This window comes from Thamnophis elegans, chromosome 11 (assembly GCF_009769535.1).
Source record: "Thamnophis elegans isolate rThaEle1 chromosome 11, rThaEle1.pri, whole genome shotgun sequence".
In the NCBI taxonomy this organism is placed as follows: Eukaryota; Metazoa; Chordata; class Lepidosauria; order Squamata; family Colubridae; genus Thamnophis; species Thamnophis elegans.
In genome coordinates, this window is record NC_045551.1 from 1,775,051 (window position 1) to 1,791,514 (window position 16,464).

Genomic DNA, 16,464 nt, shown 5'->3' on the forward strand with positions numbered 1-16,464 from the left:
GGTTAAGCCAACTCATTGCAAGGCATAGCACTTGTGATAGTAACTTTATCAATGTCAGGCATGACAAATCAGGGCCACGTGTTAAGTTTCAATTAAACTGATTTATCGCTCATGCTTAAGCACAAGAATCTAATCAACTAATGGTTAGCACTATTTTGGCATTAGATAAGGCTTAATTTAATTCAGGAAAGTTGGACTTAGTCCACTTGTGGCTATGTTGAGACTCTAGGCTGATTCCGTTTTTGACTCCACCCCCAATTTCTTCCACTCCTTGTTCTAAAATTAAGTATGTTTACACCAACCAAGGAATTCGTCAAATTGCTTTTACTTTTCACAGTGGAACACTTTGGTTACTATGGAATACATGTGCTGATGAAATGTGTGCAGTGGCATGTGATATTGGAAGGTATTTGCCCTCAAATAATACACATCAAGCTTTATTTATAATGCAGCTCTATTATGAATAGAATAGAATAGAATAGAAAAGAATAGAATTCTTTATTGGCCAAGTGTGATTGGACACACAAGGGATTTGTCTTTGGTGCAGATGCTCTCATGTACATAAAAAGACAAGATACATTCATCAAGAATCATAAGATACAACACTTAATAATACTCATAGGGTACAAATAAGTAATCAGGAAATTAAAATGCATAAATAGAAGGAAAATACATACATAAATGTATACATTTATAAAATGTTATAGTTTATTATATTACTCATGAATGCTTCCAAAAAAACTATACAAATGGGAAGAAATGTAGATAAAGTTGCAATCTTTATACATTCCTTGCAAAAATATTTTAGGTTTTTTTTTTTAAAAAAATAGATATACGTTTAGTTTTAAATTGCCCCTTCTTTATATAGATTTCTAAAAAAAAAAAAGTTCCTCTGCAAAGGCTTTATAGACTGATGTACCATCATGTTCAACAACAGTCCCCTCACTGAGATCTGCAAATGTAAATGCATTTAAATTTAACCAACTACTTAATGCATAAAATCAGCGAAGTATTTAACAGATTGACAGCCAAATGATTAAGATAAATAACTGTCAGTACCTTATTCCTATTTATCCTTCTGTTACAGAAGGATAATACAACCAGGCCTATTTCTACCTAGGCATATACCATTCCTATATATTTGATATTGCTGCTAAGACTCCAAGAAGCACTGCAAGATTGATTTTAGGTGGGTTCATGCTCCGGAAAGAAATTAAACGACTCAAATAATAAGATTACATCCAGCTATCTATGTAGTTGCTGGGAGTCAAAGGCTACTGGACAGCATATAATCAATCAATCAATCAATCAATCTGGTATTGAAAAAGGCAAGGAAAGTTGGAGTCTACCAGGGTCTTGGATAGAGATTTGTGCTATAGGATAATTAGAACTACTCAAGAAAAGGTATTGATTCAACAACAGTCAAAGTCCATCATGGTCTGACCTGGCATTAATTCCACTTTCTCTAACACACCTTTTCCAGTGTGCACTTAAATCCAAGAGTGACAATCGGGCTTTTTGCTTCCTTTTGACCTAAAGCAGCAACATGAAAGTCTCTTCTCAATGCAGTTATCCTGAACAATGATACATGTATGATTCCAGAAGACACTATAAGTTCCCAATGAGGGAATAGACTTACTTCATTGAATGTCTTCACAGAGATGACATGGAGAGAAATGACTAAATAAAAAGATGGTTCGTTTGTTCACTTGCTAAAGAATGTGGTGCTTTCTACCCAATGAAGAGACATATCATTGATGGCATTTCATCCAACCTATGCAGCTTTGTTTTTTTCATTGGGTTGAGTGGATTTCCTCCTATTGATTTTGGATTTATCAAACTGTTATTGTTGACTGATGTGGAAAATATCATCCAGACTAATAATAATGTTGGTCCTAAGACAACAAAGTTGACTTTGCTTTAAGAAGTGGTCTAATCGCGTGAGGGGACATGTAGTCGGGGAATTCAGATGACCTCCATAACTATATACCACAGAGGGGGGGAAGGTAAAAGGTAAAATCTCCTCTTTGATGTCACTTGGCCACATCAACCTCAATTTAATCACGTCAGCCCTTCAAAGTAGCGAAGGTCGAGAGAAATCAAAACCACAAGTTCTGTTACTACTTTGACTGCAATATTAAAATAATAGAATCTTATAAGTCCAAAAGCTCATCCTTCTCTCCCGCTTCTCCTTTCCAGAGAACTCACAAAGGTCCTTTCTGAGTTGCTTTTTACAACCCCATTCCTTCTTCGAATCCAGATTTCTTAGACCGGTGTTTCTCAACCTTGGCAACTTGAAGATGTCCGGACTTCAACTCCCAGAATTCCCCAGCCAGCATTCGCTGGCTGGGGAATTCTGGAAGTTGGAGTCCGGACATCTTCAAGTTGTCAAGGTTGAGAAACACTGTCTTAGACCATTGTCTAGGCCAATGATAGCTAATCTTTTTGTTGTTGTGTGACCACACCCATAATGCAATATGTGTGCAACACCCCCCTGTACCCCACCCCCTGTCAATGCATGTGTGATCCCCCATGGAAGCATGTGCGACCCCCTCCACACCCTCTAGCAGGCCTCCCTGCAGCCTCTTGGAACCAAAAATGGGGCACAGGGGGTGCCGCACTCTCCCGTGCAGCGTTGCTGCTGGTTTGGCCAGATCGGGTAAACCGGTAGTAGCGGTGGCAGGAGGTTCCACCCACCCACCTGGACACTTCTGCACATGCGCAGAAGGGTCACATGACCCCGCATGGGAGCACACCCAAAGCAGCAGTAAACAAATTGGCAACACCACCGACACATTTTAGGCCTAGCGGGCCTCCCTGAAGCCTCCTAGGACCAAATATGGGGTGCAGGGATGTGTGCACCACATTCCCCTGTGCTCCCCCTGCCCCCCCACATGCATGCACAACACCCACCCCTATGCACGCACACATGTCTCCTGCATGTGCCCCATCCCACACGCATGCACAGCAGAGACCCAAAAATCAAGTGGCTGGCGGGAGGTGCATGCACATGTGCCTTGGAGCTGGCTGGGGCGATGGCTCTCAAGCCTGCATGCCATCAGTTCACCATTACAGGTCTCGACTGTGGGTCTTTTTCCTGCCTTCCAAAGTTATTCTCATAGCCCATGAGAGAGAGAGGGAGGGAGAGGGAGGGAGGGTGGGAGGGAGAGGGAGAGAGAGAGAGAGAGAGAGAGAGAGAGAGAGAGAGAGAGATTTACCCTTTGCAACATTTTTTGAATTCTTCTATATTGAAAAGAAAGTAGGCTCCAAGTATTTGTGTTTCTTGTAGCATTTGGGGAAATATATACAAAGAATTTTCCATTTCTGTGCCTCCTCGCTCCTCTCAGCAGGTAGCTGTGAAGAAGCCTTGTTGTAAACAAACATTACTAGGTAGCTTAATTGTGCACGGGATATCATAGACCCCACGCAGTGCATGGTTTGACTTCCAAATGCTGAATACAATCCTTTTTCTGTACATTTGGTTTTGAGCAAGGTAACGAAAGGCCGGAGGAGAATAGGAAAATTATTCCTGTCTCTAAATAAGGTGACCAGTAGCTTGACCAATATAAAACTAGGGTGGAATCTTTGAATCAAGAGGAACCAACTCCCCCATGGCAGTTTTTGCTTACGTGATTTGTGTAGGCATATGTCACTCAGTTTGATAGATCTGATAATCCTGCAAAAATGGTACAGTACCAAAACCTGAGAGATCTGTAAGAAAGTTAGCAGTGTTTTAGGCTGAGGATACAAGAAGCGAGATTGAAAGAATGCAACTGCTTTATGATCAAGGGTAAGCGTTTTTGATAATGCAATAGCTCACCTTTGCGACAGCTTAAAAGTCACTGAAATGGGAGAAAAACCACATTAGTGAAGCACAAGCACTAAGGGGAACAGGTCATTTTTACTGTTGAACTATTTTCAATGCAAACAGTCATATGCAACCTATAATTTATTGATGCCATTGCTTTGAGAGCAAAAGAAAATAAGATTTTCATATTCTTCCCTGATAAGAAGTTCCAACTTATTGATCTCGAACTTCATGACTTTTCTACGCACTTAATAAAGTTTATTATCTTTCTCCATTATAGTATCTCACATCAATAATAAAAAAAAAATGTATTGTGCAATGGTATTCTCCGGGTTGAGAATGGGGGAATATATGTTTGAAGGACAGATTCTTTTGAAAAAAAATATGTTTCTTTTTATATTACTGTCAAACTAGAGCAAGACTTAATCCTTTGAGCCGTCTTTATTGCACTGAGAAGCTGTAGATTAAAGCATAATCATTATCTAATCAATATCATCAAGACTGCTCTTTAATTTACTTTAATGTACAGTAATGATCAGCAGGTGCTATAGACAGATATTTTCAACACTGGTGTGTTAACAAGTCTTTCAAACCAGCCTAAGGAAATTGAAAGCTTTTCCAATATCTGGCATCGGCTTCACTTCAGTAAGTGCTGATAAAGTTTCCAATTTAAATATAAAAGGGAAATTAACAAAAGGACATGACTCAGATCAGGCAGAAATGGATAAAAAGTGCTCACACAATTCAGGAAACAATGGAATGTGCTTCAAGCTACCACAATGATTTGTGTCTTCCTAGGCAACATTCAGACAAATGAGAGAAACAGGATTTTTTTTTTAGGAATCACAGTACAGCAAATATTTGCCACTTAGCACCTCTGAGTGATTTAGCATTTTCATAATTCCAATTTTTTTTTCAGTGCAATTACACAAAATTTTGTTTTGGAAAACTGGCACAACACTGAGACATATTTACAACTGCCAGGTTTTTTTTGCATAGTCAGATTGAAAGAGAGGAGAATGGGAAAGGCTGCAATCACATACATAAAAACAATCACATATATATATATATTTCCCCCTCTTCATGTGATTCCTTCTTCATGGCTAAATTCTGGGAAAGATCTAAACAAAAGAATGGGAAAAAAATCACAGATTTCTATGAGCAACAAACTTAACCACCCATTGCATGTATTTTTCTTCCCCATCTCTCCACCTTTTTTACTTAGTGACAAGTTTGGCCTTTCAGTTCATCCATACATCTTTATTTTCTCGGTCTTTTTTACCCACCTACTGCTTACATTTGAAGCATCCCTCTTCCAACCCCTGACTCACAACGCAAATATTCTCTGGGGCTCCAATCCGCCAGCCTGGCCTTGGCTGTATTCTCTCTCAAATGCTCTGATTTATTTTTTTTTAAAGTAGTAAATGAAAATGGATACTTTGAAAAGACTGATTGGCTAACAAGTGATGTAAAAAAGGATAGATTTATACTGATGATTGATACTGATGATTGGACTGTTTACCTGGCTTATCATGCACATAAGAGCCATCTGTATGGACTTTGTAGTACCAACAACATGGGCTTTGTATTGTTATACTTTGATAAGCAGTGTGCCTTTTCTAGTATTTTAATTTGTGATTGTTTTCTCTTTTAAATGTAATGTAGAAAGCTTTTTTTCCCTCTGTTATTACTGATAGGGTGATTGATACATTGCAACATTCTCGAATTTCAATATAATGAAACTTTGCTTTCCAGGTGAGGATAGGATAGGAGTGTGTTTGTCTTAACAGGATGTCCATAGTTTGTCTTTTGGTTAGATAGAGAACTCTTCATTGTTAATTGATATCTGGTTTGTCTCTTTTTTTGGACTCTTAAGTGAACTTTACTTAAACTTTTGACATTTTTTTCCTCATTAATATTCTAAATTCTCTGCCCACAGGTCTTGGAAGTTCATTTAAATGATCATACTAAATTATTATGGGTTAGCATTCACTGATAGTTACTGAGCATGGTCTCCATATGGTTTATGATTCAAATTGTATTGCTCAATGAGAGAAAACATTCCAAACCCAATATGTTTGAACTATATATAAAATTATTTCTCCCCTTCCTAAGGGTGTTTCCAACGTGTACCTTGGGAGACCTATCCTTTACTTATGCATAAATAAAGGATATTTATCTACTTTTCTTTAGTTCAGTTGCTATTTTGGGCAGGGGTACATCAAACTAAAAAACCTTATCATGATTTATGGCCAACAAGGCATTCTCTTTATTTTTGTAAGGTGGAATAACAGACTATTGAAAGCTTATTAGAATTTCTCTATACCTTATATTATACCGAAGAAAATGAAAGTGGGATTACTTTAGATTTCTTTCTGATCCTTCATGTTTTCTGATCTTTTCCCCCCATTAAATAGTTTACTCATTTCTTCCTCATTCAGAAGACCAAGCCTAGATGACTTCACAGTGATGATTCTTGCCCTACTGCACATAATTGATACTATGAGGATGAAAGGTAAGCTGATAACCTTACAATTGAAATAGAAATTAAACTCTCTTCTCGGTCTCCATTCCCAAAGCATTACAGAAAAAATGAAGATAAGTTGATATTTTAAAAGAATTAGAAAGCTATGCATACAAAAGGTTTTCTAGCAGCACTGTGGAATCCTGTTATCTACTTTCATTAGTTACCAAATTTGGACTGTGGACATCCTTTCCCCATGTTTTGAGCCAATAGTCGTGAAGTTGCTAATTTACCAGCTTTGAAGGTCTCTGCCGTTTGTCCTCGGTTTTAAAAATAAACAAGGCTTCTGGCATTAAAATCAGAGATCCCATTTCAACTTGTTCAAATCTCACATCACACACTTTAAGCTGTTAGAAAAAATGCAGCATTGGGCTGCCTGCATTCTTGCTTGCCTGCCTGCTGATCCATCTATCCATCTGTTCAGGAATCCATTTTTATAATGCTGTTGTTATGTATCAGAGAGCTTTGGGGAACTCCTTGCTGATAGTCCTCGGGTTATGAACATTCATAGAGTGACTGTTCAAAGTTACAATGGCAATGAACAAGGGGGGGATTTACATTGGGTCTTTTAAAGTTCTGGCTGCAGCAGCATCCCCATCACATTGAAGGGGAATAGTAATAAGGATACAAACTTGTTGATTAGTAGAAATATTTGTTTTCTGTAACACACATATATTATGTGTTGTATTTGTAATGTATAAGCTTGCATGCTGTAAGTGCCTTTTGTTCTCTGCAACTGACTTCCTGTGCCAATGTTTTTAGGGTCTGTAGAATATCTGGCAAATGTCAAAACCTGTGATCCTTGCCATTTGAACTCTTATCAATCTGCAATCTATGGGCATAGAATTTATCCCAGAATGGAGCTATAAAGAGCTGTAAAACTGACACCTTTGATATGCCCCCATCCTGCCTGAGAATGTATCTCACCTTTGACCTGTGTCCTTCACAACAGGGGCCAAATGGCTAATTGTGGGAACAGAGTTTAGAGATCATGCTGATAAGTCTAGTGAGGAGTATTGTAAAGCCGGGATGTTATTCTATGATGTCTCTAACTGTATAAAACGGAGCTATACCTTCTCTGAAGGGGAGTTCTTCCCTGCATATCCTTGGGGTGTGTTGGGAACAACTGACCACCGTGTCTTTAAACTTTGATCAAAGATTGAATGCTGATTGTTATTCAAGCCTCCGTTTAAGTCTCATGTGTGGCTCGTTGTGACTTGGATGTGTTCTCAAACTTCTAAGGGTCTCAACGTATTCTCAGACCTTACAACGTGATCACAATCAAGGCACCTGGTACCAGACTTATGATTATGAAGTCACAGTGGGCCATAGTCATGTGATCATGATTTTCAACACTCCCTGCTGGTTTCCAACAAGCAAAGTCAACGGGGAAACTAGAAGGAGTCAGAAATCATGATTATATGGCCAACAGTATTGACAGAGTTGCCATCACTAGGCGATGTATTCCACTTTGCAAGTGTGCTGTTGGTGATGGAGTTCCTGATCCCAATTGTCATAACCTGAGGAAATAAGACATGAAAGTGATATGTGGGTGCTTTCTATATTCTGTGCCGTTACTATCTTTAATCTATTACAATGATAATCCTAGTGCCATTATTACTATTATTACTGCTACCTATTACCCAAATGCTGTTACCAATATTCTATGCTCAAGCCATTATATTAATATGCACAAAGGTTGGTTTGTTAATCCTCTGCCTTAAGATCCCTGTCTCTGAGATTCATCTTCTTTTTTTTTTCTGTAAATAGCCAGCATGTAGAACTCTTTACACCTCCTTTGCGTTGTGCTTTTTCCTGCTGGCTGCTATGCAGAGGTGGGTTCCTACCAGTTCGCACCTATTCAGTAGAACCGGTTCGTCAAATCTACCGAACCGGTTAGAAGAGGTTCCACCAGTGGACCCGGAAAGCAGGCCACACCTACAGAAGAGGGTCGAAAATTTTTTGAAACCCACCACTGACACACACACATGCACACACAGACTCACACAAAGAGAGAAAGAGAAAGGAAGGAAGGAAGGAAGGAAGGAAGGAAGGAAGAAAGAAAGAAAGAAAGAAAGAAAGAAAGAAAGAAAGAAAGAAAGAAAGAAAAAGAAAGAAAAAGTGAGAGAGAAATGAAAGCAAAAAAGGAAAAAGGGACAGAGAGACAAAAGGAAGGAAACAGAGAGAGAGGGGGGGGACACATGGCCAGCACGCCACTCCCACCAGGTCACATGGCCAGCAAGCCACTTCCACAAAGGAGGCCACACCCACAGAGTAGGTTCGAAAAATTTTTGAAACCCACCACTGGTGCTATGCTTCCTTTCTTCTTTTTTGGACCATCTACTCCTTCTGAAGGGGGGGGGAAACCAAATACCTCTTTTGTTTGGATGATGTGCTCAATTTGCTAGTGATTGCAGTGCTCCAAAAAGAATGCATCTCCTTCATCCTCCTCCAAACTTTCCCCTCTCTTGTGTTAAAGTTTCAGCTTTATTGATACGTCTACTGGCTGAGAGGGAAGGCTCCAATGGGACAGAAAAAAAGCCAGCACAGACACCTGCAATTTTTTTCCCCCAGCAGTCCTCTCTTCTGCACGAATTTTGATATTACTTATGAATTGTCCAAAGTGTCAGGGCACCACCACTGGGAAATGGACTCATAGTCACAAATCTTCATTATTGTTTCTCCTGAGTCAGCTGTAATAAATACTATTCTCTGTTAGATGGAAGAAGGCGCTGGTCCTAATTTTGCTTGCCAATACCAGTTTTAGGGCAATTCACATCACCTCTCTCATGAAGTTAAATAAAAAAAAGATGATGCTTAAAATCCAGAATCTAAAATAGGTAAGAGATTATTATTTTTTTGTGAATGGCAATCCCCTCCTTTAATTAGTTCCATTAAGCAGTTTCTCAATGACTGCAACATCACAGGAAACCCATTCAATAATTCAACATCTCAGAGCCTTTACAGTTTTTGCAACTTCTGCCACCCTCTTTATGGCCCCAGTGAAAATGTTCAGACGTTTTGTCTTTTCCAATATTTCAAAGGAAGGATAAGTGCTAACACTTAATGAATGACAAGCAAGGGCTGCTTCTGTCTGCTCCCCATTAACCTTCATTAATGTAACAATGCCCATCTGAAAAGTGCTTTTGAGAGGACAGCAATGTGTATTTGTGCTTATTTGACAGAATTCTTTAGCATTTTGCCCTTTCTCTCATTGTTCCAGCTGAGTAATAAAAGAAGACCTAGGCAATACCCCCCTTTACTTCACAACATAATAATATTTCACTGAAGTGTAAGGGCGGTTTAATTCTGTTTACAATGGATATTTGATGATTTTTGATTTTCTGTTTGAGGGAAAGCAACGTCTCAGGAACAGTAAAGGGAAAAAAAAACATTTCTGTTATAAAAAGCTTAATTTCAAGATTAGACCTAGCCTACTATATATTCCTCTGACTGTCACTCATCTTGAGAAACAGCTTGATGATTTGTTTATTTATTTATGGTATTTTTGCAGGGTGAATATACAATTAGCTTCTGCATAAATCACAAACATAAAAATAGGATATTAAAATAGAAGACTCTTTGTGTGTGTGTGTGTGTGTGTGTATTAGAGAGAGAGTGAAATAGAAACAAAATTTGGATATCAATAGCACTATCAAGAAGAGTAAAGGTGATCTTTTCTTTGAGATAGAGTTCCAGGAATTCTGATGACCTAGATCAGTGGTTCCCAAACTTGGCAACTTTAAGACTTGTGGACTTCAACTCCCAGAATTCTCCAGCCAGCTCTGCTAATTCTGGGAGTTGAAGTCCACAAGTCTTAAAGTTGCCAAGTTTGTGAACCACTGATCTAGAGAAGTGATTTACCTCATCCATGGACCACAAATTTAACATTTTTAAGGAACAACAGTCCATAACTTATGTGCAATAAGACTGTTTTTGAATTTCTGCCCCTGCGGTCTACTTCTTTTGGTAGATTATTCACGCCAGGCAGAATCACTTGAAAGTAGCTTAAAGTTCAAGCACATGTGAATGGGGAGAATGCAATATTGTTAGTGACACTTCTTGTTGTTGTTGTTAGTTGCAAAGTCATGTCTGATACATCGTGACTCCATGGACAATGTTCCCCCAAGCCTTCCTATTCTTTACCATCCTCTGGAGTCCATTTAAGCTCACGTCTACTGCTTTGGTGACTCCATCCAGCCACTTCATTCTCTGCCATCCCCTTCTTCTTTTGCCCTCCAACATATCTGACACATATAGCTACTGGTTTTCTTGGGATGCATTTTAAAATCTAGTTGTCACTATTATTAGAGAACTATGGGTGTTTTGTTTTAAGTACTATGCTTTTCATTATCTTTAATTCATTCAAACATTCAGTTGATGCATGAGGAGGTTCATGTCACCCTTCCTTCCTTCCTTCCTTCCTTCCTTCCTTCCTTCCTTCCTTCCTTCCTTCTAATGTAAGAGAATGTTAAGTTGATCTGGAAAGAAATGGGCTGTGTATTAAAGTATAACACAATTTTTTCATTCTAGGAATTTTTTTTCCACATTTCTGAAAATTTTAATAAAATTTAATAGGTTTTCTCATTATTTTGGGAAACTTCTACCTCCATTCAAAATTTAAACTAAACTTTTAAAAAATCCTATAGTGTCCAATAATTCGAAATTCCAATGATTATTCTGTCAACCTTCCAAAGTCTCTGTAACAGTGAGATGGGTGGCATATAACTTAATCAATCAATCAATCAATCAATCAATCAATGACACAACTTTGCCTTGACTTAGGTTTTACTCAAGGTATTTACAACATAATCTTACAACTGCCTTTTTAGGATGATTATGAATGTGTAACTGCACAACTATATTTTGTGTTATAATGTTATTGAAACATTAATATAGTATAAAGTTACTCCTTTACGCACACTTTTTTTCTTAAATAGAGACGGTATGCTTTGTCCAAACAATATTCTGTCTCTGGAAAATCTAAAATAAAATTCAAAACAAAACAAAACAGAAACACAAGATAATTCTTCCAAACAATGCTTGAAATGCCTCTAAACATTGGCAAACCAGATTCACTGTTTTGGCTTGAAGGAATAAATGAAAGTGGGCTGCTGGTTCAGGCTTCCTGTCCAATTGCAGTTGAGGAAATGGCTTCTATTAAAATGAGTTACAGAATGAATTTAGTAAAAGAAAGGCAAAAAAAGAGTAATAAATGAAAAAAAAGGAAATTTTTACAGATGGCACCTGGCACCAACAAGGTTAGCTAAAATCTTAACAAATACCTCCCCAAAATGTTGGAAATGTGAATCAATACACGGAACATATTATCATTTATGGTGGACCTGTGAGGAGGCTAAAATTTTTTGGAAAAGGGTCAAAAAATTGGCTGGAGGCAATAACAGGGGTTAAAATAGAATGGGAACCTGAAGTATTTTTATTAGGAAAAATGTCTGCAAAAAACAAAAAAGAAATCCAGTATTTAATATTAAATATAATTACGGCGGCAAGGATTGCCTTTGTCCAGAAATGGAAAAAACAAATTAACTCCAAGCGAAGATGAAATAATAAGAAAGGTTATGGATTGTGCTGAAATGGACAAACTAACTAAAGAAATCCAGGGAAAAGAAGAATCAGAATTCTACCAGATATTGGATAAATGGTATAGGTGGATGGAGGAAAGAAACAAGAATCAATGAAGGAATACAACAAAACTCAAAAATAATAGTTATGAGTAAAATAAGAGGGTTAAGAAAGGTGAAATCCAAATGAAATACAATAGAAGGGGAAATAATATAAGGTGAGCAATATCGATTGATGATTGCTATTAGAAAGAACAGGAAGCTCCTGTTCGTATTGTATTGTGTAAATGTGGTGTACATCTAAGTTTTGTGTGTGTGTATTTTACATGTTTGTTAATTTAAAAAAAAAGGAAAATTGTTATTATAGTGGAAGAATATGGTCATTGCCTTATTACTTTTGCTTCACATATGTTCTTGGAAACTTCTTTTCCATTAAAATATTGATAGTGTTCTTAATCTCATTATGAGCATGATTGGAAATGTTACTTTAATATTAAGTTGGCCAATCATTTAATAAGTTTGTAGAACACATTTAACTTTATTTTCTTTTTAATATCAAGCTACATTAATCTGATAGTTGTGCACAGAAGCCACAACTTTAACATTATATTGGTAACATATAGCTTTCATTCTTTTGACATCTCATTTTTCCACTATCCATTCAACAACTCACTATGATTCCTATTAAGGACAACCTTATTTATCAATTGGTAGGGAATGATAATTCTCTAAACATTTCATATTGTTCATGAAACAATTATTTGTTATCTGAATTTAGTATTTTTTAAATCCTTTTTCAACTTTACCTTTCACTCACGAATCTGCAATAACACTAATAAGTAGATCAATAATTAAAATGAATGAGGGAATAAATTATATAATTCACAGAATGCCAATTCTGTAGCAGGTAATAAAAGAGACACTTCCCTAATAAATACGCTTATGTATTTGATTGCTATCTCGTTATAACCCCATTTATCACCTGTGATTTCCTATTACCTTTAGTCTTCTGAAAACTAATCAAAAAGAGGAGTTTTAACTTGTCCAGCTTTTTTCAGATGTTCTGGGAATTGCTATCAATCTTTCACTAGTATGTAGGATATAAACAGTAAAAAAACTCCCACTTCATGTTGTTGTGCCTATCAACAGCAACCTATAGCTAATATATGCTAATTACCTTTATTTATATGTGATCAACAAAAGGAGCAGGACTTATAAAGCTATGTTGTTGAAGGCCAAGAGCTTATGCACTGACTAATCAACTTTTCCAAACAGTGCCTATTTTCTAGGCATTATAATATAGAACAGAAAGAGACAAATTTCTGACCTTGAGATGATTGTGGCTACAATTCTTACAGCTCTCTGCCGTTGACCATGATTGATGGGAACTGAAGTCCATACTTCTGAATGGCACCTGATTGTTGTAAAATTAACACTAATACAAATTCATTCTTGGGATGCAGTGATCTGTAAGAAGAGGTGAAATCAAATTACCTTCACTACCCATTCGCCAATGTGAGCGTACATGCTTGCTTCACTCACACCGTGCATGCAGAGCACCTTCCGAGCATGTGCAGAGCCTCAAAAATGGCACATGATGGGCGGAGCCTCTCACCACCATCGCTACTGGTTCACCCGAACCAGATAGAACTGGCTGAATAGCACCAGTGCTATTCTGTAGGTAGCCTTCAGCAGTTTTAAGTTTCCAGATTCCTTCAAGCACAACACAAAATGAACCTTCCCATCCCAACTCTTTAAACTGGAAGAGAGAACCATCACAATGAACATTTTCAGAAAGCACTGAATGAAGAAGGAATGGCATGGACTATAATTGAATGGAATATTATACAGGAGGGTAAATCCAAGTTATAACAATGATTAATAATAGATCACAAAGCTTTAGCCTTTCAGGCAACGAGCTATTTCCTATATTAACCGAGTTTTAATCACCCCACCTCCATGAGCACTGCTTCACTTTTCTCCATGATATAAGATATATGTGTAATTACATATACTTGATTATGATAGGGCTTCTTATCAATGCTATCAAAGCTTATGGAATATAGTTCATTAGCAGATTAATTCTGCTCTTTTCTTCCCTGTTTCATAGCTACATAACTACATAGCTGATACTCAGAAAACAAACAAAGGATATGCTTAATTCTCCTATAAGAATGGGGCAGTTAAAAACTTCCTCAACACCTAATCTTTCCTATTTGTAGCTACGTGACAGCTCAATACTGAAAAAACCTAGAAGCTGATTCAAATCTTTAAAAATAAATCAAAGAATATACTGAAGAGTACAGTTAGTACTATCTCAAAAAAAAAAGGGGGGGGGGAAGTGGGTTGATTTAAATTTGAATTGACTGGCAGTGAGAGGCTTCAAAGCTAATTTTGAGTTCCCCGTGACATAAGGGCTTCTCTATTCTGGACAGCATAGAATAGACCACCATATGTACATCCATCCAGACAATGTTGGGTTTCACTTATTTTTACCACCGGTTCATCACACGCACACTTGTTTTGTGCATGCACACACCTTCCGCACATGCGCCCAGCGTTCTGCGCATGCACTTCGCTTGTGCACGCGCCTTCTGTGGCCTGCGCCAGGTCTCAAAACTACCGGTTCGCTCGAACAGGTCTGAACTGGCTGAATACCACTACTGCATCTAGATTTGGAATGGGAAAAGAGTTTAGAGTGTTTAGAGTTTAGAGTTTAATAACATTTATATGCCACCCAATCCCATAGGATTCCAGGTGGCTTACAATACAGAAATAAAATCAAAAATAAAATACAGGGAAAAAGAAAAGATAGATTTAAAAAACAACACACCATATACTCCATTCTAAATGGGGCTGGACCGTATTTTAGGGTCAACAGCCCCAGGCCTGCTGGAACAGCCAGGTTTTAGTGGCTTTCCGGAAGGCCGAGAGAGTGGGAAGGGTCCGGATCTCTGTGGGTAGATCGTTCCACAGGGTCGGAGCAGCTACAGAGAAAGAAGCTTTTCCACTGTGATAAGCATATCTCTAAAGGTTTGGCCTGGATTTAGACTAGCCATTAGGAGAAAATGTGGCAAATCTTTGGGACAGTTTAGTTTTCTGGGCATTCCACATTTCTACATAATTATTCTGACATCTTGCATACCTCTTACCTGGTGATCATGGAGCCTAAGCCCTTTCAACCATTTTAGTGAGGTTCTTTCTAACTTTTTCTTCCACTGAACTGAGAACGGCTTCTTTGGTTTAGAGGTCTTTCTAAGCCCCATTTTTATATTCAATCCGGATGCCTTCTTTCTCCAGTTTAAAAATGATCTAGAGGTCATGGTGTAGGAGCCTCAAGAATTATAGTTTCCAAAGTCTCCCTCGTCACAATGCTCTCTGCAAGATCTTCCTGGATTATGGCTAAGATAAGGAATTGGTAAGCTTTGGTTCCTCAGAAGAGCAAAATAAATGCATGAATGAGCTTGGAAGAAAGAGATGTCTCCTCTTATTCTTCCCAAGTGGACTCAAAATGTAGGGCTGTAACATTTTCTCATACCCAATACTGAAATTTAGTAAATTTAATGATAGCAATAGCAATAGTTAGACTTATATACCGCTTCATAGGGCTTTCAGCCCTCTCTAAGCGGTTTACAGAGTCAGCATATATCGCCCCCAACAACAATCCGGGTCCTCATTTTACCCACCTCGGAAGGATGGAAGGCTGAGTCAACCTTGAGCCGGTGAGATTTGAACAGCCGAACTCAGAACTGTAGTCAGCTGAAGTAGCCTGCAGTGCTGCATTTAACCACTGCGCCACCTCGGCTCATGATCTCTACTGGGGTACTTTCCCCACGTATGTATTCTTCACTGGAAATATTTGGACCAACTAGACTGCATAGGATACACTTAGATATAAATTGAAATACAAACATTCTACAAATAGTTGAAATACTGGTTGTAGATAGACTACAAAGACAATGCTTGAATTATGAACCAAGTTGTTACAACTCTCATCCTAATCTGCACCACACAGATGGCACTTAAATATGGCCCAGCAACAATAGCCAGCCAAACAGACAGTCCAAAATCAGACCATGATTCAAAAATATCCGAACAAACAGCATTTAGACTAATTTGCATTTAATTAAAGGTATGTAAAGACCTGTGCTCTGACAAGAACAATTCAAAACCCACTGACAATGTTTCCTCGAACATTTGCAACTAAAGTGTTAAGCTTGGAGGTTAAACCAACAGCCTAACTACCAATCCAAGCTACTAATATTCAAACACATTTCATTCTCTATTTCTCTCTCTCATTTATCTATCTTCCTATCATCCATCCATCCATCTATCATGCATCTATCTATCTATCTGTCTGTCTGTCTGTCTGTCTGTCTGTCTGTCTGTCTGTCTGTCTGTCTGTCTGTCTACTTATCTGCCTGCCTGCCTGCCTGCCTGCCTGCCTATACATCCACCCACCCACCCACCCACCCACCCACCCACCTACCTACCTACCTACCTACCTACCTACCTACCTACCTACCTACCTACCTACCTACTTATCTGCC